Consider the following 26,096-nt stretch of genomic DNA (forward strand, 5'->3'; position numbering starts at 1 on the left):
GGAAGAAGGTGACACTGACCAGACAGAATCCTGTGTTTGAATGGAATTTATGCATCATGTATGAGGGTGTATGAATATACAACAGGCTATTGTTTTTAAGGGTTAATCCTCTGTTAATCTGTGTCCTTTTTCTGGCTTGTGCTGCCCAGAAAAAGGTACCTGGACTGTCCATAACTCTCTGTTTCTGTTGTCTCATATTGTCCTAATTTAGATTGTCCAAAATTACTATTAGTCTACTTGCATTCCTATTTTTATAACCATTTTATTACTATTAAACTTTTAAAATTTTTAAAAAACAAGTGATTGGCACTTTTCACAATGGGAAGGAGAAGGAGAGAAATTGAGGGGTTAACGCCGTGTTTGGGGCATGAGGAGATGACTGTGGACCTGGAGCAATGAGCAAAGGTGACCCTGACAGCCGGGAGCAGCGAGGACATGTGGCCCAAGCAGCTTGCAGAGGGCTCAGACCCATGCCCAGGGAGCTATGTGAGAACCAAATGGCTTAATTGAGGCGAAAACGATCATAATTAGCATGAACAAATCCAATTAGAAGCCGGGGGCTGGTTGCCTTGGGCCTGGCGTGGGCAGCAGGGAGGGCTGGGGGGTCCCAGGGCTGGGACAGGGGGTGGCAGGGGGGTCCCCTGGGGCTGGGGGGGCTCGTTAGCATCTCCTCCTCCTCGGGCTGCTGGCTCCGAGCCCGGGCCGGAGCCTAATTAGGCCTGAGTGATGGATTAGGCAGCCTTGTTTTGAACTCATTTCCCTGCCCCTGCTGCAGCCCAGAGCGGCTGGGATGGAGGGATGTGGGTCCCAGAGCTGAGCTCTGCACCCTGCTGACCTCCAGGGCCTGTTTGGTCTGGGTGGCTCTGAGGGTGACACCGAGACTGGCCCCATGTCCTCAGCAAGGACCACCAAAGAGGGAGGCAGGTGCTGTGGCAGAATGGGAATGGAGAGGGAGAGAAATTGAGGGGTTAATGCCGTGTTTGGGGCATGAGGAGATGACTGTGGACCTTGAGGGATGAGCAAAGGTGACCCAGAGCTGAGCTCTGCACCCTGCTGACCTCCAGGGCCTGTTTGGTCTGGGTGGCTCTGAGAGTGACACCAAGGCTGGCCCCGTGACCAGGTTGGAAGAGACCTTCAAGATCGTCATCAAGTCCAACCCATGCTCTAAACACCTAAATCATACCATGGGGTGGGGACAGGGGGTAGCAGGGGGGTCCCCGGCTGCTCTGAGCCCTGGCCTGAGCCTAATTAGGCCTGAGCGACGGATCAGGCAGGCTGTGCTCGGCCAGGGGGAGCAGCAATCACTGCTGCTGTCAATGGAGAGGGGCAGGAGCCCCATCCCAACCCTGCCCCAGGGCTGGAAGGAGCATTTTGCTCTTTCCTGTGAGGAGCAGAGGACAAATTGCTCCAGTCTGTCCTTCCAGGTGACTGCTGTGGGAGGGGGGACATGCTCAGCTGCAGCCCTGGCACGCTGGAAATGGTGAGGTTAAATATTAACTGTGAGATCTGATGTTGCAGCAGGAATTTGTTCCCGAGCAAAAAAGCATTCAATGTGCTCATTTCCAGCAAAATCATCTTTATGGGGCATGATTTTAGTTACAAAATTTTCTCCTGTTTTGGGAAAATGTAAAACCATGACACTTCTTGCTGGGTTTCTCTTTCCTCTTAATCTCCTGCCCCTCCAGGAGTTATTCCTGGAGGAATAACTCAAATATTAATAAAATTATTTATTTTATTATTTTATTTTATTTAACAAATAAAGTTATTCAAAGTGTTCATCTTTATGGGGCATGATTTTAGTTATAAAATTTTCTCCTGTTTTGGGAAAATGTAAAACCATGACACTTCTTGCTGGGTTTCTCTTTCCTCTTAATCTCCTGCCCCTCCAGGAGTTATTCCTGGAGGAATAGCTCAAATATTAATAAAATAATTTTATTTATTTAAAGTATATTATTTTATAATAAAATTATTATTTTATCTTATAATAAAATTATTTTATTTATTTTAAATTTTTATTTTATTTTATTTCATCGTATTTTATGTTATTTTATTTTATTTTTATTTTATTTTATTTTATTTTACATATCAAATAAAGTTATTCCTGGAGGAATTCATCCTGAAATCCCCCATTCCAGCAGTGAGGGGCAGGCACTGAGCACCCCCTGAACCCAACCCCTGCCTCTTCCAGCCCCACCTTCTGTGCCCAACTGCTCCCACAGTGGGGAAGGCAGAGCAGGAGAGTGGGAATCTCTGTGCCTGGTGTGGTCCCAGTAAAACCAGTAGAGCCACCAGCAGGAGGAGCAGGAAGGTGCTTCTGCCATTCCTTGAAGGATTGGGGAGCTCTCAGGGTGGGGAATCTCTGTCCTTATGGGGTTGGGGTTATTTGGGCTCTCTGTGTGTCCTGCTCAGCCTCTGGTGATGATCTAACCCCTCCTGGTGCTGTCACCTGTGTGAGGCTCCTGCCTGCAGCTGGTGACAGCTCCCAGTGATAATCCTGCCTTTATCTTCCCCAGTGACAGCAGCAGGAGCAGGGAGGCTGTGATGTGTCCCCAGGGAGCTCCAGCTGCCCCAAACCCAGCAGGTTTTACAGCTGCAGGGGACAAACATCTGTCCCCACATCTGCTCATCACCCATATTAACACGGATTCAGGGTGAGGTGCCCAGTCCTGGATGCCTGGGGAATGATGTTGGGCCTTTCTGAGGACACTGGGCAGGGACAGTGTCACAGACATCTTTTATGAAAAATCCTTTCCTTAAGATTTTTCCTCCTGAGAAGCTGAGAGGCCTCAGGAACAAAATGTAAACAATGATTATCTGCTGCTGTGGAATGCAACAGGTGCATCTGTGATTGGTCTCATGTGGTTGTTTCTAATTAATGGCCAGTCACAGTCAGCTGGCTTGGACTTCTGTCTGAGCCACAAGCCTTTGCTATTCCTTCCTTCTTATTCTATTCCTAGCTAGCCTTCTGATGAAATCCTTTCTTCTATTCTTTTAGTATAGTTTTAATGTAATGTATATAATAAAATAATAAATCAAGCCTTCTGAAACATGGAGTCAGATCCTCCTCTCTTCCCTCACCCTCAGACCCCTGAGAACACGGTCACAGGACAGGGCTCTGCTTTGCTCAGGGATGCACAGGGAGGGACCAGCCCCATGTCTGGAGTTGCCCTTTGGGGTTTTGCACATGCCAGGGAGGGATTTGCATCAGGGCTGACCCTGCTCCCTGTGGATTATCTGGATCTGGGAGCCCAAAGGTGCCTTGGACCAGCTGAGCAGTGTTCTACCCCTGAGGAGGCTCCAGCACCTGGGAGCAGATGGTGACAGCAGTGACAGAGCACTCTGGCCATCCCCAGCATCTCTGGACATGGAACCACCTCCTCAGAGGTGCACAATTCGCAGCCCAGATATTTTTGGAGTGCTGTGACTGTTGACATTTTCCAAAGGCTCTGAGCCCACGTTTGTGTTGCTGCCCTTGTTGGCGTCTCCAAGCTGTTGGTCACAGTTGGGTGGAGGGAGGAACTGGTGCTACAGCAGATGCCACGCCTGGGCTGGCGTCCAGCTGAGGCCTGGAGATTCACTGTGTGTCACACTGTGGGAAAAGGGATGGGAAAATGAGGGAAAATGGATGGAAAAATGAGGGAAAAGTGGTACCCAGCAGGCCAGAGCCCCCTCTGTGATGGTGTTCACAGGGGTCTCAGGCTGAGGGAAGAGACGAAGATCTGACTCCATGTTTCAGAAGGCCTGATTTATTATTTTATGATAAATATTATATTAAAACTACACTAAAAGAATAGAAGAAAGGATTTCATCAGAAGGCTAGCTAAGAATAGAATAGGAAAGAATGATAACAAAGGTTTGCGGCTCGGCTCTCTGTCCAAGCCAGCTGACTGTGATTGGCCATTAATTAGAAACATCCAACATGGGCCAATCACAGATCCACCTGCTGCATTCCACAGCAGCAGATAATCATTGTTTACATTTTGTTCCTGAGGCCTCTCAGCTTCTCAGGAGGAAAAATCCTAAGGAAAGGATTTTTCATAAAAAATGTCTGCGACACCCCCTCCCTGCAAATAGTGCTGTTGAGCAGAGCTGGGAGCTGAGCTGTGCCTCTCTCCCAGTGTCTTTCCAGCCCAAGTTCTTTCCAGTGAAAGCTCTGGGAAGCACAGCTGGGAAGGGCAGCATTAACATGCACATACATTAGGTGTGACTCACAAAGCAGAGTCATTTTCAAGTCTGATTATCCTCAGCCCTGCGCTCCCCAAAACTTCGCTGGTTTTGTTCATATTGCATTTAAAGATCCTGCAAGATATTAGGTCAGAAAAATGGGAGGTGACAGGGGAGCCTGGGAGCTATGGATGGCTCCCATCCCCGCCCCACAGAGGGAAGGAGGGATGAGGTCAGTGCCATCCAGTGTGACCTCCTGGTACCTGTGCGCCCTCCAGGGGCCTTCAGGTGGGGGATGCAGAGGAGCCCCAGGGGTCAAGGATGAGCCAGACTGGAGAAAGGTTATTTATGAGAGTGTGTAGTGACAGGGGAATGGTGTTAAACTGAAAGAGAGGAAGTTTAAATGGGATCTTGGGCAGGAATTGTTCCCTGGCAGGGTGGGCAGGCCCTGGCACAGGGTGCCCAGAGCAGCTGGGGCTGCCCCTGGATCCCTGGCAGTGCCCAAGGCCAGGCTGGACAGGGCTTGGAGCAGCCTGGGACAGTGGGAGGTGTCCCTGCCATGGCAGGGGTGGAACGAGATGGTCTTAAAAGTCCCCTCCCACCCAAACCATTCCATGCTTGTACTGAGTTTCTTGGCTCTGATTCTTGTTTCTTCTGCCTGCAGAGGAAGAGGCACCTGTGGCTGGTTTAGGGCACCAGAAAGGGTGGGAGTGTAGTGTAAGAGCCTAAATGAGGGTGTGAGACTCCAGACAGCTCTCCAAAATGCAGTTTAATAAATCCAAGATGTTATAGCAGTCCAGGGTTGTGGATGACAGAGCGGTGCCTACAGGTATCAGCTCCAGCTGCAGGCAGGCCTGGAGACCCTTTGGTTTTGGTTACATTGCATCAGATACTTTTCTTTGCTTAGCATCTTAATACAGTAGAACCAATCTATACCTTAACTATTATCTATAGCCTATCATAACTACTATAATTACCAGATTCATGTTACTATGCTCCAATCACTAAAGGTTAGTACATTACAGTTTAAGCTAGAAGTTGTTATTCAGTTTTCTTGCAGTGGAAAATTCTGAGACCTTTTTTCTACTTGCAACTTTGCTGACTTGTTTGCCTGTGCTGTCTTTCTGCTTGGTAAAAACATCTTCTTGTTTGACGTGGGTCTATCCTTTGCTGTAAGCCATAAAAACCCCTTCTAACTAACACACCCTTTGCCTCCTTGGTTATCCAGTAAGACTGGCTCTGCAATTCTTTTCTTCTATATCAAAACTTGCTTCCATCTCTATTCCTTCATCAGACTCAACATTTTAAAATCTTTCTGCTAAGCACACATATCTGTGAGACTTTCTTGTCAAACTTTCATCCTTCCCAACAAAGGGGTGTCCAGGGGATGGGGATTTCATCCCGGGCTTGAAGAGGCTGAGGTGCACACAGGGCTGGGGCAGGGAGCAGCCCCCAGGCATTTCCCCTCCATGCAGGCAGCCCAGAGCAGACGTCCTCCCACCAGCCATGCATCATTCATGCAAGAGTGCTCCCTGTCTGATAAATCATACTGGGAGAGACAAGACACAATGGAGCTTTTAATTATAGAAACAATTAGCAAGGATTAATGACAGCAGTGCTGTGATGGTGTTGTTACTCCCAAAGTTTAATGAAGTTAAACAGTTTTTGTCAGATGTGGGGAGCACAGAGATCTGCCTTGGGTTTTGGATGCACCTCAGCACCCATCTCTCTTCCTTCAATGAGAGACATTTGGGGGCTTCCAGGAGGTCCAAGGGCTTCAGTGGGTGAAGCCTTGCGGAGGTTTTTGTGAAGGGACCAGGCTGAGTGAGGGGATGTTGTTCATGGGGGACACCATATGGAGCAGAGCCTGGAGGTGGCCCAGGCCACATGAAGGGGAGCAGGGACAGCTCAGCTCAATGTCACCAGCCCATGGCCAATGTGGATGTGTCCCCCCGGCAGAGGTGCTGTCTCAGGTAGCTGGTTGTTCATTGATGCCCCAAGATGTGCAGGATGTCTCTGCTTCGGCCCGCGCAGCTGCAGAACGAGTCAGAGCTCTTCACTTTTCAGTCTTGAGGTTCTTTATTAATTCTTATCTATAAAATTTTCTTTCTGCCCAGCCGAGATCTGCTCAGCAGGGCAGCCACAGGCACTCTGACCGCCCCCGAGGTGGTGTTGTCTTTTATACTACAAACTACATATAACATATTTACACTTAATTCCCAATACCTATCACCTCTGTTAGACAGTGCACTTCTACTCTAAACCAATCCCAAAGTGCCAACATCACTGCAGAAGATGGAGAACAAGAAGAAGGAGAAAGGCAGGACACGCCCAATTTCCCTCCACCTTGCCTCCTGAACCCCTATACCAAAAACCCCAAAATCTACTTTTCCACCCCATGATAAATTCACTATCATTCTACTTAAACTGTTGTGGCTTGCAGATCTTCATACAAGGTTGGTAATTTGCTCCATGGGTCATAATCAAAACCACACAGGCATTCTGGGCTCTATGCCAGGGTCTCTGAGCCCCCCGGCAGGGGTCTTGGCTGCTCAGGACAGCCAGAGGGGTGTTCTGGGTCCTGACACCAAGGATCTGATCCCCACTAACCATGGCATGGTTTGGGTTGGAAGGACATTAGAGATCATCCCATTCCACCCCTGCCATGGCCAGGGACACCTTCTGCTACCCCAGGGTGCTCCAAGCCCAGTGTCCAGCCTGGCTTTGGACACTTCCAGAGTCCAGGGGTAGACACAACTTCTCTGGGCACCCTGTGCCTCCCCACACCAAGCATACAAAATTCCCACCTGCTTCCCAGACCCAGAAAAGCTCCCCAGAACCCCTTTTCTGCCTCCCAGCAGTTCCATCAGCTGATCTTGGGGCTGGGATCCAAGTTTAATCTGTTTAGAAGATGCCACCAGAGCCCGTGGCTTGGGAAAACACAAAAGTCAGCAGTAGCTTCCCTTTGCCTGCAGGCCTGGCTGTTCCCCACAGAGGAGGCTGGGAACAGCCCACAGGAGCAGGGACACAAACACAGAGTGACAGGAGGACAACAGACACCTTGGGGTCACCAGGGTGGCCGGAGCTGTCAGCAGAGGTGAGGTGGCACAAACCACACCAGCCTGGAGCATCCAGCTGCCCTTCCTCCTCCCTCTCTGCAGGAATCTGGGGTGGGATACTCAGGGGGATGCTTGGGTAGTGCAGGTGAGGCTGGGGGCTGGCAGGGGCTGCTTCAAGGGTTTGGCTGCTGGGAGGGGAGAGCTTTGGCCTCAGGGTGATGCCTTGTGAAGGCTGAGCTAGAAGAGAGACTGGACAGAGTTAAAGTATAAAGCAGGGATTTATTAAAAGGCCTCTTGGGCAGCACAAGAGCCCAGCCAGGGCTGCACTCAAGATGAACCAAAATGGTCACAAAATGCACGACTGCTCACGGGGTCTCTCACTTTTATAAGTTCTGTTCCATTTGCATATAGGAGTTCATTGTCCAATTCCACCCCAGCCCATGCAGTCCCATCCTGCTTGTTTTTCTCTCTCCAGCCCACGTTGTTTGTGCTCTTGGGCCTGAGATTTGGATCATTTGTCCTTGGTCCCCAGCTGGAGCAGGAATTGTTTTGTCTCCCTGCTCTGTGCACAGAGCTCACCATGCCCTCATGTGAACCCAGACCCACCCACTAAAGCAGCACAGAATGTGAAAAATATGAAAAGCTAAACCTGAGGCACCAAGGGAGCTGAGTCTCTCTCCTCTGCTGAATCCCCCTGGTACCTGCCCCATACCAGGACCCTGTGCTGGGAGCTGGGCTCAAGGCCCCTGGGAGCACCCTCTGCTCTGCATCACCCCCACCCTGTGCCCAGCCCTTTCCCAGCAGGACCCCAAGGTTTGGGGCAGGATTTACCCCAGGGCAGAGCAGAGAAACTGGAGCAGAGCAAGGGCACCCCTGAATTCCTCATGGCTCGGGGGTGGAGCAGGGACAGGACAGACAGGCTGGACCAGGCTTGGCCCAGGTGCCTCAATCCTGGCCAGTTCACCCAGTACAGCCTGGAAAACCCATTCCCAGTATTCCTGCCTGCTGGGGGAGGATTCCCAGTTCAAGCTGTCTCCTGCTGGATTAATAATTCACAGAGTGAGGCAGGGCAGCGACCTCCACCCCTCTCACATATCCACGGAGCTGCTGCTGGAATGGGGAGCAGGGACAGGATGATGGGGACCTGTCACAGACATCTTTTATGAAAAATCCTTTCTTTAGGATTTTTCCTCCTGAGAAGCTGAGAGGCTTCAAGAACAAAATGTAAACAATGGTTATCTGCTGCTGTGGAATGCAACAGATGCATCTGTGATTAGCTCATGTTAGATGTTTCTAATTAATGGTTAATCACAGCTCAGCTGGCTCGGACAAAGAGTCCAAGATAGAGCTTTTGTTATCATTTTTTCTTATTCTATTCTTAGCTAGCTTTCTGATGAAATCCTTTCTTCTATTCTTTGAGTATAGTTTTAATGTAATCTATATCATAAAATAATTAATCAAGCCTTCTGAACCATGGAGTCAGATCCTCGTCTCTTCCCTCATCCTCAGACCCCTGTGAACACGGTCACAGGGTCACAGGGACCCTTGGGCACTGCTGCCCATCCTGCCAAGGCCATGGGGTGCAGGGAGATGCACCAGGAGAGCATCTCTGCATCCCTGTGCCAGGTACAGCTCTTGTTTCCAAACAGCTTTTCCTTCCATGGAGGAGGTGGGCGGATTTGTTGCCTGTGGAAGTGAGACACTAATAATGCTGGCTGGATGCCAGGCCTGTTCTCACCTCCAGCACTGACAGCTCCCCAAATCCTCCTGCCAGCTCCATTCCATGACAGTCCCCCCACCCCAGAGCCCCAGGTGGGGATGTGGGAACAGCCAGGAGTGCCCAGAGCCCTGAGTGCCTCCTGGAGCCCCCAAGGCTGCCAGAGGGGCTGGAATTGCCAGCCTGAGCCAACTCCCACAGCATCACGCTGGAGAAATTCCTTCATGCTCCAGAGCCATGTCCAGCCACATCCAAGCCCATTCAGCATCAGGGCAGCCAGAGCATTCCAGAACCTGCTCCTGGTGCCCACAGAGGGCACAAGGAATGAGGGTTCTTGTGATGGTGTTCACAGGGGTCTGAGGATGAGGGAAGAGATGAGGATCTGACTCCATGTTTCAGAAGGCTTGATTTATTATTTTATGATATAGATTATATTAAAACTATACTAAAAGAATAGAAAAAAGGATTTCATCAGAAGGCTAGCTAGGAATAGAATAAGAAGGAAGGAATAGCAAAGGCTTGCGGCTCAGACAGAGTCCAAGCCAGCTGACTGTGATTGGCCATTAATTAGAAACAACCACATGAGACCAATCACAGATGCACCTGTTGCATCCCACAGCAGCAGATAATAATTGTTTACATTTTGTTCCTGAGGCCTCTCAGCTTCTCAGGAGGAAAAATCCTAAGGAAAGGATTTTTCATAAAAGATGTCTGTGACAGGCTCTTCTGGCAGGCAAAACACATCCAGCACTCTGGAGCTTCAGAAGAGACTCTCAGGATCTGGATTTCCTAGGAGAGAAACCATCATCTTCATCCTGGTGTTGGCCTGGAGGCTTTGGAACCATGGAGCCACTGAGGCTGGAAAAGATCTGTGAGATCCCTGAGTCCAACAATTAATGATGATCCAGCAAATCTGAAGCTGTTTCCTGCAAACACATTTCTTGTTTAAAACCTTTTCCCTACCCATGGCAGCCTCCCCATCCGAGCTCTTGGATGGGCAGGGAAATTAATGATGTGTTCTGGCAGGAAAAGTTTCCCAAGTCTTCCTGGTTACTGAAGGATTCGTCAGCGATCCTCCCTCCCAAATTAGACCTTGTAGACCCCCCCAGCTGATGAATCAGCTCTGCCATCACTGCATCCCAGCATAATTTGTCTTTCAACCTAACAGCTCCCATCCCACTCCAAGGACGTGGAGCAAGAGTAGGCAGCAAAAAAAAACCCCAGGACCCCTGTGCTGGACTGGGGAGGGCAGGAAAAGATGGGGACAGGGGGAGTTTCTTCCTTTGCTGTTTGAGTTCATATTCTGGACATGATCCATGTGAGGACAGGGAAGAAGCAGAATTTTGGGGATTGGCACCTCCTTGCCTCAGCATGGGCCTGAAGCAGGAAAGGGACTGGGAAGGGCACATCCCTCAAAGCAGAGGAAGGGAAAACCTTGAGAGCCTCCAGCAGGCAAAGGGACAGTGTGTTGTCACCACTGTCACCTGCCAGCTACACCTGGGCACAGGTGAGGGGTTGGACAGCTCCTGCTGGGGTGCAGGTGCTTTTTTCCAGTTTGGTGTTGTGCATCCCTTTCTTCCAAACAAGGGGACAATCCTGGTGGTGACTGGGATTGCACTGAGCCATGCACATCAAGTGGCAGTATTTTTTCCCCAAAACAACACCCTGAGGGTGACTGGTGGGTCAGGCACGCTGCCAGCTGGGAGGGAGCCACCAGGAGAGGCTGAGGGGGATGTCCCTGCCTGGTGGCCCCAGTGAGATCCTCCTGCCCTGAGTCCATCGAGCCATTCCTGAGCCACCCCTGGGTGAGAACCTGGCCACAGACAGGCACAGATTTGGGGGTTTTCAGGTGCAGTCCTGTTCATATTCCCCGGGGACAAGGAGCCCCAGATTCGGGGGTTTTCAGGTGCACCCAAAATTACCAACCTGAGGGCAAAGATCCCTGTATTTGGGGGTTTTCAGGTGCACTCCTGTTCAGATTCCCTGGGGACAAGGAGACCCGGATTTGGGGGTTTTTGGGTGCAATCCTGTCCAGATTCCCTGAGGACAAGGAGCCCCCACCATTCCACATTGTCCCCATCCCTGAGCAGCTCCCAGAGCTGGGAGCTGATGAGGCCGAGCCGATGAATGAAGGGGATTAGAACGTGCTCTGTCTGCGGGTCGCGGGGACACGGGGACATTTTCCATCTGGAAGGTGCAAATGCCGTGTTTGCCGGAATTCTAATCGCTCTAATGGTATTTGAAAAGGAGCTGGGAGCTGCTGGAGGGATGCGATGCCACTGGCAGATAAAGGCAGGAGGGAGGGCGGGGGTGGCAGCGCGGGTTCCGTGCGCTCTCTGCGGCTCGGGGAGCGTGGGCTGGATCCCATCAGGAGCGATTTCCTCACGGGAGGGAGCGGAGAGGCCGCCCCCAGATCCCCGAGGGTGGGAGAGTGATGGGATCCCACCTGGAACGGCAGCAATGGATCCATCCCTGAGCTGGTTCAGGGATGGGGAGGCGACCTGGGAGCTGCTGAGACAGAAATTACATGGAAAAAAAAAACTGGTTCTCATCTGTGCGGCTGGAGAGACTGAGGGGAGGCTCCTCGGGGGCTGCAGCTCCTCCCCAGGGCAGGCACAGGGGCAGGGGCTGAGCTCTGCTCTGGGACAGGGACAGGAGCCCAGCAAGGGCTGGAGCTGGGCCAGGCCTTGGCATGGAGCTCAGGGCAGGTTCTGCCCCCGAGGCTGCTGGGCACTGCCCAGGCTCCCCAGGGAATGGTGCCAAGGCTGCCAGAGCTCCAGGAGCTCCCAGGGGTGCTCAGGGTGGGGGTGTTGGGGTGGCTGTGCAGGGACAGGGGCTGATCATCCCTGTGGGTCCATTCCAACTCCTCTTATTCTGTGATTCTGTGATTCTGTAATTCTGTAATTCTGTGATTCCATGATTCTGTGGTTGTCCTGCCCATCCACACCAGGACGGCCCCACAACCCTGCCAAGCACCCACCAACCCTGATAAAAATAAGATAACAATAATTGGACAAGAAGGGAAAGTGTTGGGGTAAAATCTGAGCTGATCATCTCTAGAGTGCACCCCACAGCCCAGCCATTGCTCCCCAAAGCCCCTGAGCTCAGGCAGCCTGGGGCAGCTGCATTTGGAGCCTGGAATGTTCTGCTCCCCACTGCTTTTGGGTCGAGCCGGGGTCCCCACACGAGGCTTTCCCACCCCAGGGACTCCTCAGTCCCAGCCCTGTCCCTGCACTGTCCCAGGGGTGCTCCCAGCCTGTCAGGGAGCCCCTGGGGACACAGGTGGCTCTGCCATCCTGCCTGGCTGGGCAGGGCTGGGCGGCAGCAGCAGCAAAGCCTGGTGTGGAGCCAAGGATCACAGTGGGGAGGAGGAACCGGGGCTGGCAGCTGCTCCTGGGTCAGGGGATCCTGGTACCTGCAGCACCTTCCTGGATTAGCAGAGCAAACAGAAACCACACAGCTGCCAGGATGGGAAAATGAGCTGGGCAATGCTGGCCCCAGTGGGTGAGGGAATAAATCATCAGGTGTGGGGAATAAATCCCAGGATATCCTGAGCTGGGAGGGACCCTCAGGGATGATCAGCCCAGCTCCTGTCCCTGCCCAGCCACCCCAAGGACCCCACCCTGAGCACCCCTGGGAGCTCCTGGAGCTCTGGCAGCCTTGGCACCATTCCCTGGGGAGCCTGGGCAGTGCCCAGCAGCCTCGGGGGGCAGAACCTTGCCCTGAGCTCCATGCCAAGGCCTGGCCCAGCTCCAGCCCTTGCTGGGCTCCTGTCCCTGTCCCAGAGCAGAGCTCAGCCCCTGCCCCTGTGCCTGCCCTGGGGAGGAGCTGCAGCCCCCGAGGAGCCTCCCCTCAGTCTCCTGGGCTGCAGCTGAACCAGCCAAGTGCCCTCAGCTGCTCCTCAGCCCCTTCCCCAGCTCCGTGTCCCTCCTCTGGGCACTCTCTAATGCCTCAATATCTTTCATTTTTGGCCAATCAACCCTTGGCCATGGGTTCTGCAGGGCTGGGCAGCCCTGGATGTGACACGAGCCCCAGGTCTGGCAGTGCCCAGCTCCATCACCATGGACAGAGGAGGGGTCTGGGTGCTGTGCAAGCCCCCCTGATCCCCAACACAGAAGAAATGGTAAATTGTGGGAACCCAGAACATCCCTCTGGCTGTCCTGGGCTGCCAAGGCCCCTGCCAGGGGGCTCAGAGACCCTGGCACAGAGCCCAAAACACCTGTGGGTGTGATTATGACCCATGGAGCAAGTTACCAACCTTGTATGAAGATCAGCAAACCACAGCAGTTTAAGTAGAATGATAGTGAATTTATCATGGGGTGGAAAAGTAGATTTTTGGGGTTTTTAGAATGGAGGTTCAGGGGGCAAGATGGACGGATCTGGGTGTGTCCAACCTTCCTCCTCCTTCTTCTTGGCCTCCATCTTCTACTGTGATGGTGGCACTTTTAGATTGGTTCAGAGTAGAAGCTCACTGTCTAACATAGGTGATAGGGATTGGGAAGTAATTGTAAACATTGTACATGTAGTTTTTAGTATAAAGACATAACCCTGCCCCGGGGGCAGGCAGAGTGCCTGGACTGTCTTGCTGAGCGGATCTCGGCAGGACAGGAGAAAGAATTTTATAGATAAGATACAATGAACAACCTCGAGACCTGAGAAATGAAAAGCCCTGACTCCTTCTTCAAGTGCCAGGCTGGGAAAAGAGACTTTCCAACTCTTCCCGGGGTCACTCTGACAAGCTAAAGATCCCGACAGCAAATGGGACCTGGGGTGGCCTAATTTGTGCAGCAGGACAAATGCAGCCTGTGCTGGGAAGCCAGAGATAATTTGCTTGATCCTTCTCTGAGCAGGAAATGTTAGGTTGGGTTTAAGGGCTGCTGAGCCTGTAAAGCTCCTGCTGAAGCTGGCTGGGGCTGGATGGTTCTGCAAACCCGGCCCTTGAACAAAAAAGGAAATCCTCCTTTGGTGGAATTTGTCACCTTGGGGTGACATCAGTGCCAGAAGGGACCCAGAGATGAGGCCTCACTTAGGGGCTGCAGTGGGAGGACGGGCAGGTGAGGATCCCAGCACTGCAGTGAGAGAGGGGAAAGGTCCCTTTCCCTCCTGCTTGGATGAAAACCCCTCACCTGATGGTGCTTCTGCCTGGCACAGCTCAGAACAGCAGGTTCCTGGCCAAAGAAACTTCCATTGTTATTACCAAATATTTATTAAAAGTAACTGGGCTCAGTCACGGGCTCAGGCTGTGTGTGCAGGGCAGAACCACCCACCCAGGGCTCTGGCAGGGAACAGGAGCTGGGACTGTCCGCCCCTCAGGGGCTCCTGCTCAAAATGAACAGATCTGAAGTGCAAACATGGAGATATTGGGGTCAGGGCAGAGATTGGGCTTTGGAGGGGGAGCAAAAGGGTTTGGAGGGGGGAACAGGAGGGTTTGGAGGCGGAATATGGGGCTTTGGAGGGAGAACAAGAGGGTTTGGGGGGGTAAAAGAAGGTTTGGAGAGGGAACAAAAGGGTTTGGAGGGGGAACCCAGGGCTTTGGAGGGGAGACACGAGGGTTTGGAGGGGGGACACAAGGGTTTGGAGGAGGAGCAAGAGATTTGGAGGGGAACAAGAGGGTTTGGAGGGGTAAAAGAAGGTTTGGAGGGAGAACAAAAGTTTTGGAGGGGAAACAAGAGTGTTTGGAGGGAGAACCCAGGGGTTTGGAGGGAGAACAAGAGGGTTTGGAGAGGGAACAGGAGGGTTTGCAAAGGAACCACCCCAGGTCACAGATGTCACTCGTGGTGTGGCAGCCGCTCTTCCCTGTGCCCCCCAAACCCCACAGTGGGGCTGTGCCCCCAAATTTCCAGGCTTTAATCCTTCCAGAGTGCACGCCTGAGGAGGATCTGCGTTTTTGGGTGTGATGGGTGACCAGGTCAGAGTGAGCCCATGGGACCTCCTGGTGCCACCTCAGCAGGGCTCTGGGACAGGGTGGCTCTAGGCTGGATGGAGGGGACAACACAGGGGCAAGGTGCCCTCCAGTGATGTCTGGGGCACTGCAAAAACCTCTGGCCAGCACAGAATAACCCCCAGCTCAGCCCTGGGGGCTAAATCCTGGGGACAGTGCTGTCCCCAGTCCCTGTGGTGCAGCTGGCTCTGCTCAGGGGCATTTGGGGCTGGGGGCTCTGGGCTGCCAAGCCAGGAGTGGCTCCCTGGTATCGCCATTTGTCTGGTCTCAAAAATCAAAGGTAAAAGCAGACTGCAAGTCTATATTTTGAGTATTTGCTTTTACTTAGATTAATAAGTCTTTCAGCTCATGTTTTGAGATGTATGAACGTCTCTTATCTTGTAAAATTTTCTCAAGGTGGTAAGTAATGTCCTATTTTGTTTTAGATAAATGATTTCTCGTGCTGTAGCTTAGGAGCTTTGCCAAAACCCTCTAATTTTGTGGATTCCCACACCCTGGTACCCTCGTGGCATCAGCCCAGCTCCCCAAAACCCAAATCCTGTAGGACCACGTGGAGTGGGAGCATCCAGCTGGCTCCTTCGAGGAGCCCATCGAGGTTCCCATTAAGCAGAATTAATGGGCACCAGGAGCCTGCTGTCATCACGTGGCTCCCACTGCTGCATCCTGAACGGGGACAAAACCATCCCAGGCTGTCACTGGAGCTGGCAGCGCTGGAATGCTGCATTCAGGCTGGCAGGGAACCAGCCTGGCCATGGCAGGAGGGGCTGGCAGGGACCCTGCGGGCAGGGAGAGATCCTCACATCCCTCATTCACCACAGAGGGCAAACTGGGGGCAAAAGGGATTTTGCTTCTCACTTTGTTGGAATTGATTTTTTTCCCCTTGGCACGTTTCAGTCAAAAACTCTTTGAGATTTTGAGCGTGTGCCAGAGCAGCTGTGATTTTTTTTTTTATTTCTCTCACACTTTTTTTTTTCCTTAAATCATTTTGCTGAGTCTGTGTGAAAATGCCCCAGAAAGCAGCAAAACTTGTCAAGACACTCCCAAGAGCTGGCTCACTTGGAACAGCATCTCCAAAGGCAGGGACCCTCCCTGGAACAACCTCAGGGTGCTGCCACTTCTGTGTGTCCCCCCAAACTGGGGCACAGTTGGACTGGGTGGTCCTGAAGGTCTCTTCCCACCGTGTTGATTATATGATTCCATGATATTTGTGTTCCCAGGTGGCCCCACTTCATCCCAATCCTGATGCTCAGCAAGATTTTGGAGGTTTTTGGTGGTTTATGGGTTCCCATCCTCATTTGTGGGGGTGCTGGTTTTGTTTGGGGCCAGGCTTTTGGGACAGAGGTGACATGTGGGGGTAAAGCTCCCTAAGGAGGGTCCAGGTCCCATCTCAGCACCCCAAATGCCACAGCCCCTGGCAGGGATCTCCTCCCCAGTCTGTCCCTGGCTCCTGGCCCAAGATCCCTTTGGATTTCTGCTCATCTTGAAGCCAATTTGAATTAATTGGAGCACCAGACCAAGGGCCCCATGGGATTCTCCAGTGTCCAGTGCTGGACTCTGCCTTGGGAAAGCAGAACTGGTCACCTCAGCCTGGTGCTTTTCCTCCACAGCTTTGTCCTCAAAGCCCAGAATGATGCCAGAAGGGCATTGGAGTTAATGAGAGAGCCCAGAGGGGGAGCAGGGCTGAGCCAAAACCCACAACTCAGGCTTGAACCACAACCTGCCTGTTCCCTCATCCAGGTTTGTGCCTTGGTTTGCCCCAAAATAAAACAATGCCATGAAGGGGGCGCAGTAAGACAGAAATAACTTGATTTTCTGGTGAGGTGCTTGGGGAGGCGACAAGGACAAAGCAGCCTGCTCCAACCTGGGGCTCCTCCAGCACCTCCAGTGCATTTATCAGCAGTCTGCTCCCCCAAAATCACCTCTAACCCAGGCCAGCAGGTGGGAGAGCATCTTCCACCAGGCAAAATCAGCTCCCAGCAGCAGGATGGGGAGCTGTGTGGGAACAGCAGCAATTCCCCCCATCCTTGATTAAAACAGCACAGCCTGAGGGGCCGGGGCGGGGGGGACGCTGCTTAATTGACTCTGTGCTTTTGATACAGCAGCTTAATGACGGTGTTCAAATTAACCAGAATCACCTTTTCATCCTGGGGAATGGAAATGAGACGTGGATTGCTCTGGCACACCCTCCCCCCTCACGCCAGCCTCTTAAAAATCCATCCCCAAACTAAACCGGCCGCAATTTTCATGCCTGGATTTTTCATCTTTTCCTAAGGAGATAAGTTGATATTGTTTAAAACAGCAACGAAATTCCTTCCCAGCCACATAAATCTCCTGGTTTTAACCGCAGATCCTGGGCTGAGGCTGGGGATGGAGCTCAAATGGGAAAGCCCGAGCTGCGTGTGCCTGCAATGAAATTATAAATCCACATCCCGGAGCAAGCGAGCAGCAGGAGGCACCAGGAGCCTCCATCAGCAGGAGCGCTGGGCTGCAGCAAGGGATGGGATTGGGAGTGGAACCGACAAGGCTGGGAGAGCTGTTGGCATTTCTCCTGACAAAATCCTGCACAAACGGAGCCGGCCCAGGTGAAACCACGGCGTTGGAGCCAGCTGGTGTTCAGTGCTGAGCCCCGTTCCTTCCCCCTGAGCTCTGCCCTCAGTTTCCTCAGCTGTAAAGTGAAGAAGATGCTGCCAAGCCCTGCTTGAAAAGCGCTGTCAGACGCAGCAAATGTCACCCAGTGGCTCAGGTGGTGCTTGGTCAGCTGGCACACAGCACATCAAGGGCACAGGACACACTGCATCAGTTGCCCACTGAGGGACCAGCAAGGCTAAGGCCAGCCTGGACTGACCAGTGATGAGTGGAGAGGAGCAACAATTTCACCCTGCAAGCCAGAGCCAAGGAGGGAATTGGCCTCTGCCATCCTCAAAGCCCAATTAACCAAATCACCACAGCTCAGGAGGCTTCGGCAGGAGCACGAGGAGAACTCCAAGGAGGAATTGCAATGGTGAGTGCTGTCCCCAAGGGGGATGGGGATGCTGCTGGGGGGCTCCAGGTCATTGTCCCGTGAGCCTGGCATGTCCTGGCACTGCTGCAAGGGACACTGGGGCCCAGTGTGGGGCACAAACGCAGGAGCCCTGCTTGGGCTGGGGGCTGCACTCATTCCTGGGGTCACAGCTCTGTTTGGGCCCTGATTGCCCCAGCTTCCCATGGGATGGAGGGGGAATGGCTGTGTCCATCCACAACCACCTCCACCTCCAGTGCAGAGGGCAGCTCGGGGTGAGGTGGCCCCCAAACCCTGTCCTGGGGCAGGCACGGGGATGCAAACAGGCTGTCATGGGGATGGGGTGGGAGGTGGGAAGTGATCTGGGGGTGCTGCTAAGGGGCTGAGGGACCCCAGGCAGGGCGGCAGGTGGGTACCTGTGGGTGGAGGAAGCCCAGGCAGGGCGGTGTGGGGGTACCCAGGTGTGCAGAGTGGGGCTGGGGGAGCCCAGGCAGGGTGGTCAGGGTACCCCACGGTGCTGGCATGAGGTTGTGTACCCCAGGCAGGGTGGTGTGGGGGTACGCAGGTGGGGTTGTGTACCCCAGGCACGGTGCTCGGGGGCACCCCACAGTGCTGCCATGGGATCGGGGACCTCACCAAGGGCACTCCGAGCCTTGGACACCCCAAGCTGCCCGGGTGAACCCCTCCCCTTCGCTCACGGCTGCGCGGGGAGGAGACCCCCGTGCCCTTCCCTGCGTTCCTCCGGGGCTGTTCCCGTTCTCCGCCCGGGGCCGCGCATCTCCCCCGGCCCCGTCCCTCCCCCGGCCGGGCGGGGGGCGCGGGGGGCGGCTCCGCGCACGGCCCGACGCGGCTGGAGAGGCGCTGCCGCCGCCGCGCCGCCCCCGGGGGACGGGCCGGGGCCGGGCCGGGGTCCGTCCGGAGCCGCCGCCGCGCCGCCCCGGGGCTGCGGCTCTGCCCGCGCCGCCGCCGCGCCATGGGCAGCCCCGCAGCGGCAGCCGAGCGGTGAGTGCGGGGTCCCGGGGCCGGGGAGGGTCGTGCCCAGCCGCACACGTGGCGCCGGGGGGCGGCCGCCGAGCCCCCGCCGCCCCTGGGGACTCGCAGTCTCCCTCCATCCCTCCCTCCATCCCTCCCTCCATCCCTGCCCGCCGGGGGCTGCCCGGCTGTGCCCACCGCCCGCAGGCCCCTCCGCAGCCCCCGCGGTGCCCGGGGTCGCACCGGGGGTGGCGGTGGTGCCGCCTCGCCCGCCCCTGCCCCGCTCCATCCCCCGGGGGTCCGGTACCCGCAGTCCCCCCCACCCCGGTTTGGGCTGGGGCCGCCGCTTGCAGCCCCTTCCCCGGCACAGCCGAGCGGCTCCGGGCATCGCCGGGCGTCGGGAAAGCTTTTCCCAAATCCTCTCGCTCGTGTTTCCCCCCCGGGCGCTGCAGGTCCTCACTCCTCGCCACCCCAGGGCCCTTCCTGCCTCTTCTTCGCCGAGCATCCCGGGTTTTTAGGCGAATTCTCCTATCGAAAATTCCGAGGGTTGGTTTAGCCGCGGGTGTTACCGGGTTGTGTTTCTCGGGGAAATGGAGCAGGCAGCAAGCGCAGCATTCCTGGCTCCTATTGCCGTGCTGGAATAGCAGCCTTTGCCTCTTCCCACTCTCCATCCAGAGTACTTTTGTGCCAGTTCCTTAATCCACTTGCAAAGTGGATTTGAGCTAAAAGCTGACAAAAGGTGTTCCAATTCCCGCGGCGGTCGCACAGGCAGCGGTTGCAGAGGAGCCGCTGCTTTTTTCTGTTCCTACCCTGAGATGAGGTTTTTGGGAAGGAGAAAAGAGCAGCCAGGAAGGGAGAGAGGATGGCAGGAGAAGGCAGAGTGCCTGTGAAATAGATGGAGAGTGGAGCCGTGCTGGGCTCTGCAGCCTGGCAGCACCCGGAGCACAAACTCAGCCCAGGGGAGTGAGGAGCGCTGGAGCCAGGGCAGCTGGAGGGGGAAGTGACCAGGATTTGGGGATGTTTGGTGGCCTGGGGACACCAACCTGGGCCTAGCAGAGCTCCTGGCTGCTGCTTGGTTTTGTGGGTGGTCTCTCATGCACTCTCACCACCCAGCCTGCAGGATGGAGACCCCAAAACCCAGCAGCAGCCCCAAAGCAGGGGTGGCACCATGGGAAAAGCCTCATCCAGGCAGGGAAAGTTCTGACAATCCTCTCCATCAAAACACAAGGCATTAAAACCAAAAATCCTTCCAAGAGCAGAGTTGCCCAGCAGTGATGTGGTCATGTGTGGGTTAAAATCCCAAATGCAGGTGTTGAATCCTGCAATAACCCTTTGGGAATTGTAGGGCCCTTGGGGTTGCTCTGCACCCCAAAGCTCCAGCACCCCTGGCAGGATGGAGAGGGGATAAAATCCAGCACCCTGGGGCATGGCAGAGAGCGTGGAGCACGTCCTTTAAATGGGAGAATAATTGAAGATGAGTAGGAGAGCTGCCAGCTGGGCAGCCTGGGGCTGATGTGGTTTAATTTTGTGCTGATGTTTTTATCACCAACGGTTCTGTGGCACTCACGGAGGGGAGGCAGAGGAGCTGCTGCCTCTGGCTGCTGGAGGACAGGTGGAGCTGGATGGGTTTTGGCCAGAGCAGCTTGGAGAGGTGATTTTTGGTCCACCCAAGATTTCTTATGGTTCTCACATTGCAAAAACCCCACTCGGGTGTCTGCAGCCTTTCCCAAAGCTCTTGGGGGAAGATGCTCTCCAATGCCCATCCTGCAAAACAGCTGGAGGAGCATCCCCAGAGCAGGGAGCAGGAGGCAGAGCAGCTTCAGGAAGGAGTTGGCTTAAAAATCAGTAAATTTTGCTTTTATCCTGCCCTGTTGGAGAAGGGAGCTGGAGGACAGGAGGAGCAGGGGCTGGGTTGTGTTTCACCATCCAGGGCATCCGTGCTGAGGCAGAGCTGGGACATATCCCAGGCTCAGCCTTTCCTGCCAGGCTCAGCCTTTCCTGCCAGGCTCAGCCTTTCCTGCCAGGCTCAGCCTTTCTTCCCAGGCTCAGCCTTTCCTCCCAGGCTCAGCCTTTCTTCCCAGGCTCAGCCTTTCCTCCCAGGCTCAGCCTTTCTTCCCAGGCTCAGCCTTTCCTCCCAGGCTCAACCTTTCCTGCCCAGCTCAGTTTTTCTTCCCAGGCTCAACCTTTCCTCCCAGGCTCAACCTTTCTTTCCAGGCTCAACCTTTCCTCCCAGGCTCAGCCTTTCCTCCCAGGCTCAGCCTTTCCTGCCAGGCTCAGCTTTTCTGTGTGTTGAGCTTTTGCTGATCCCTGGCTGAAGATAGCAGGGCCGGGGGCTTTTTTCCTATTTTGTAGTGTTTAGAGCTCAGGAATGTCTGCTTTTATTAGCTGTGCTAATCCTGCCTCACCAGAGGACTCATCCCTGGCTCCAAGGCCCAAACCTAATCCCTGCTCTTCCCTCCTGGGCCCGAATTAAACCCTGGACTCACAGACGGACTCGGCGCCGGCTGCACTCAGCATTTAAAGGTTTTCATTCCAGCATTTAAAGGTTTTCAATCCACGTGTTTGGGATGGATTTTTCCCAACTCCTGGCTGTCAGATCACTCCTGTTTCCCCCCTCCTCAGCATCCCACCAGGGAGCAGGTGGCTCCTGTTCTCTCCGTGAGGAGCAGGAGCTGCCATAAGGCAGGAGGAGTTGGGCTGCTCCAGCGCTGCTGCGTTCCCATCCCCGGCATGGGGATGTGGAAGAGGCACAGGGCTGTTGGAAGCCCTGGGAATGCTGCTGGGAACGTGAAGCACGTGGCTGGGTGTGCTGGGCGTGGGCAGCGGCGATTCCCGTGCCGCCGGTGCGTGTGGGCAGCAGGGTGGGATCCTGGCACCAGCAACAGCTCCCCACGTCCCCAGAGGCACAGCTCTGAGGGAAGGGAGGTGGGAGCCAAGTGAGGCCATCCCTGGGCTTGTCCCCAGTGGCACTGATTTGCCACAAGGCTCCAAAACCCCTCTGTGTGCATGCTGTGCCTCAGTTTCCCTGGCTGCAGGGGCTGGGGTGTGGAGTGGGTGCGTGTGGGCAGCACAGGTGGGATCCTGGCACCAGCAACAGCTCCCCATGTCCCCACAGGCTCAGCTCTGAGGGAAGGGAAGTGGGAGCCATCCCTGGGCTTGTCCCCAGTGGCACTGATTTGCCACAAGACTCCAAAATCTCTATGTGTGTGTGCCGTGCCTCAGTTTCCCTGGCTGCAGGGGTTGGGTGCGTGTGGGCAGCAGGGTGGGATCCTGGCACCAGCAACAGCTCCCCACGTCCCCAGAGGCACAGCTCTGAGGGAAGTGGGAGCCATCCCTGGGCTTGTCCCCAGTGGCACTGATTCACCACGAGGCTCCAAAACCTCTCTGTGTACATGCCGTGCCTCAGTTTCCCTGGCTGCAGGGGCTGGGGAGTGGAGCCTGGCTTTGGAGAGGGGCACAGAGCCTCAGCAGCCACACTCCTGCTGCCTGTGGGGGCTGTGGAGCAGTGGTGGGGTTGTCTGAGCAGGCAGAGGGAGCCTCAGGGAGCGCCCTGCAGGGTGTCTCTGGTGCATGGGGCTGCAGGGAGGGTGGGAGGTGCTGCCTGAGCCCAAAGGGTCACTCTGGGATGCTGGAAAAGCCTCAGAACAAACAGGTGAGGGCAGAAATGATCAGAACAGAGATGTGAGAGGAGATGAAAAGCAATAAATCCCACTAGAACACTTGGAAATGCTGCTGAGAGCCACAGTGGCTGTGGAAGGGAAATGGATTTGGGCACCCTCAGCTGACAAACCTTCTGCTTGTGAAGTTTTTGTAGGGTTTACCTTGAAACACAAAGCAGCTGCTTCCACAAGGTTTGGCTCAGGGAGCAGGGATGCAGGAGTGGGACAGGCTGGGCCAGAGCCTTGCCCAGCCACTGGCAATGGAATGTGCTGGATTCTCCTTTGGATCCCATTTGAGCCGTGGTGGTTGGGGCTGGAGCTGGAACCCCACGGGTGCCCCAGGTCTGTGGGGTGTCAGAGGTGTCCCTGTTCAGGAGGGGCAAAGTGAGGAAATGGCCCTGGTGGTGGGAGAGCAGGGGAATGGCAATTTGAGTTTGGTGCTGTCCTCAGCTTGCCCATTTCACGTGGGCAGGAGCCCTCCCCAGGCCCAGGCAGGGGCTGCCATTCCCTCTTTTCCATGTAAAATGGGCAGCTGAGGACAGCACCAAATTCACGCCAGAACAACCAAACAGCAGAGACTGGGAGGGAGAATTTGAGCAAACAGAAACAGCTTTAGCAGGGATGGGTTAAAAACAAAGCACAGAGGGTGTGGGCTGTGCTCCCCAGGCTGCTGTGGTGCCTTGGCATCCACAGGGGCACCCCAAGGCAGGATCCATCTCTCTGATGCCTCTTCCTCTGCCTCTTCCCTTCTTCCCTGCCTTCCTCCCCCTGAATTTTTGATGCCACCACGAGCTCAGCTGTGGCTTGCAGCCCCATCCATCAGGAAGGTTTGGTTTTCAAAGCTGTCCCAGCTCTGCCCAGCTCAGATCTGGAGCGCCGGGGCTCCTTGTTCAGCTCCCGATGTGCCAACCAAAATAGCAGCGGCCACACACTGGAGTGGAGAGGAACAAGTGTTACTGGGAATTAAAATGACAGATCTCAGCATCAAGGTCTCCGAGGGTTTGTGCTTTATTAAGCAACAGTGAGTTCATGGGAAAGGACTTTGACTCAGAGCACCGGTTGTGTCTACAAGAAAAGAGAACCAGGGTCTATATTTAGGCTCAGGCTGTGGTGGGGAGCCAGGGCAGGCACCGAGGGAGGGGAGCTGGGCATCCTCAGCTCCATGGGGATGAGCCCTGGCCCTGCAAGGCACAATGGGGAGCAGGAGGTGGGCACATCTCAGCTTTGGGATCGTGGAATCCCCAAGGTTTGGGTTGGGAGGGACCTTAAAGCCCATCCAGCCATGGCAAGGACACCTCCCACTGTCCCAGGCTGCTCCAAACTGATCCAGCCTGGCCTTGGGCACTGCCAGGGATCCAGGGGCAGCCCCAGCTGCTCTGGGCACCCTGTGCCAGGGCCTGCCCACCCTGCCAGGGATGGTGCTGCAGAGGAACAACCCTGGTTCTCCTCCTCTCCAAGGGGCTGCACCCCCAGCCCCACACCAGACGTGGCCAGGGGGGTGTGGAGAGCTCCTCTGAGCAGGATTCACCCTGGCTGGGACCTGTACAACATCCACTGGGTTCAGAGAAAAGGGGGACCACGACCCTGCTCTGTGGTCCTCACGTGGCTCCCTCTCCCTCAAATGTGGTTTTCCTGCTGGTGGGGGTGATTGAACAGATCAATGTTTTCTCTTCTTGCCTCAGGGTCTACCTCTTCCCACCGCCCCCTCCTATTAAAAATTCATTGTTTCTCCCAGATACTGTTGCTAGAGGGAGACAGGGAGAAATAAAGGAAGTTCTTGGAATGGAGAAGAGAAAATATTCAGTGGGAAGGGAATTGAGGAAAAAATTAAACCAAATATTGTCCCTCCCTGGGTGTGTTTGAGCCTGAGTGCTCTCCCTGTCACAGCACAGGACCCTGATGTTCCCAGAGAGTTGAGTGGGAACTGGGGGAACTTTGGGTGCTGGGGACAGTCCTGCTCCTACCAGGGAGGTGCTGAAGTGTCACAGTTGAGACAGCCACGATACACAGAGTATATATCAGGCAATTTCAGAAGGGTTCAACTCGTACAGAATAACATCACATCACTTCAGAGGGCTGCGAGCATCTGCCTGTAGGAGTGTCAGGGGGTAGGACGGGCGGGATGGACAGAGATGAGAGATCTCTGCAGCCAGGTCTGGAATTTGGGGTTTATTGCAAAGGGCCTGGGTGCAGGGCCCTGCTGGGAGCTGCCAGCCACAGCTGGAGCAGGCCTGAGAGAAGAGAGGGGGAGAGAGGATGAGAGGGTAAGAGAGTAAGAGGGTAAGACAGCAAAAGGGTAAGAGCATAGAAAAGTAAGAGGGCGAAGTTCCCGTTACAATACAATAAATCTTCTTCTGTGTTGAATATTCTAATTCTCACTAACCAAGCTAGTACAAGATACAAATCCTACAGCATTTACATACAGCCTATAAGAATCACTACATTACCATACTGTGTTACATTTTAAACCCTAAAAACTCCTCTTTGGGCCCCTTCTGCCAAGCTGTAGGGTCTGCTCTGACCCTTGGAGCTGTCTGCAAGCAGAGGGTGTTGTTCCATCAAAAGGGGATCACCTTCAGCCAGCCACACCATTGTTTTCCCGTTGTACAGTAACTAAGGGACCTCAAACCTTGCTTTCATTTCAATCTCACTTATAGTTTCTATATTCTCAAAATCTTTTGCCAGGCAATCATATTTATAAGGCTTTCCTGTTTCATCTTCTCCAACATCTGCCCTTCTTGTTCTTTAGCCCAACTTTTTGTACCCCTCATGTCCATGCAGTGCACCTGTGGTCCCTGGTGTGCTTGCTCAGCACACCTGGGCACTCTCATTGCTGTCAGTGCTGCTCACCTGCTCTTCTCACAGCTGCACCCACTGGGGATGAGGCTGGGGCACTGCCCCACTCCCAGTCACCCCAAACTGTGTCCCTGCAGTGAAGCCCTGCTGGGTTCAGAGCTGGGAGTGTGGGACATGGTGGCAGTGTCACCCAGCAGATCCCAGCAGGCACGGGAGGGAAGGAGGAGCAGGGACAGGACCTGCAGTGAGGGGGGGGTGTGACTGATCTCTGACTCAATTCCCATCCTCAAAAGCTCCCCCCAGGCCTTGACTGCTTTTCCTCTCAATTTGGCTGCTGTTTCAGTGCAGGAGGATGAGGGGGTTCATCTCTAGACTGAAGTGGCCAGGAGGGTGCTGCTGGCTGCTCTGGGATCAGGCTGTGGGATCAGGCTGTGACAGGAGCTGCTGGGCCAGGTGCCACCAGCAGGGATGGAGCGGGGCCTGAGGGGATTCAGGCAGCCTTGGGAAGGCTTTTTTCCATCTTCTGGAGCCTCCTGAGCACAGTCCTCATGGTGCTCCTCACAGCACAGCAGGAGCAGGGTTTGCAGGGCAGGGGAGCTAAAGGGGCTCTCCCTGAGCATCCAAACTCCCTCAGGCACACTCCATGCTGGAACACCTCACCTTAGGTGAGAGGATTTGTTTTCCCTCAGGAAATGATGCCTCAGGTTTGAGTTTTTATATTTTTCACATTCTGTGCTGCTTTAGTGGGTGGGTCTGGGTTCACATTAGGGGATGGTGAGCTCTGTGCACA

General features: G+C 54.4%; 1 protein-coding gene across 3 annotated transcripts in view; it reads left to right on the top strand.

Moving 5' to 3' along the window:
- Positions 1 to 17,795: 17,795 nt before the first annotated feature.
- Positions 17,796 to 26,096, top strand: part of LINGO3 (leucine rich repeat and Ig domain containing 3) — a 34,725-nt gene continuing 26,424 nt past the window's right edge. Inside the window, exon 1 of one of the 3 annotated variants that reach the window (XM_030966655.1) lies at positions 17,796 to 17,882. The gene's annotated coding sequence lies outside the window, so the exon portion shown is untranslated. Of the gene's footprint in view, positions 17,883 to 18,810; positions 18,882 to 26,096 lie in introns of those variants that run through there. The other 2 variants (XM_030966653.1, XM_030966654.1) reach the window with 2 other exon arrangements.

Source organism: Camarhynchus parvulus, chromosome 28 (assembly GCF_901933205.1).
Source record: "Camarhynchus parvulus chromosome 28, STF_HiC, whole genome shotgun sequence".
In the NCBI taxonomy this organism is placed as follows: Eukaryota; Metazoa; Chordata; class Aves; order Passeriformes; family Thraupidae; genus Camarhynchus; species Camarhynchus parvulus.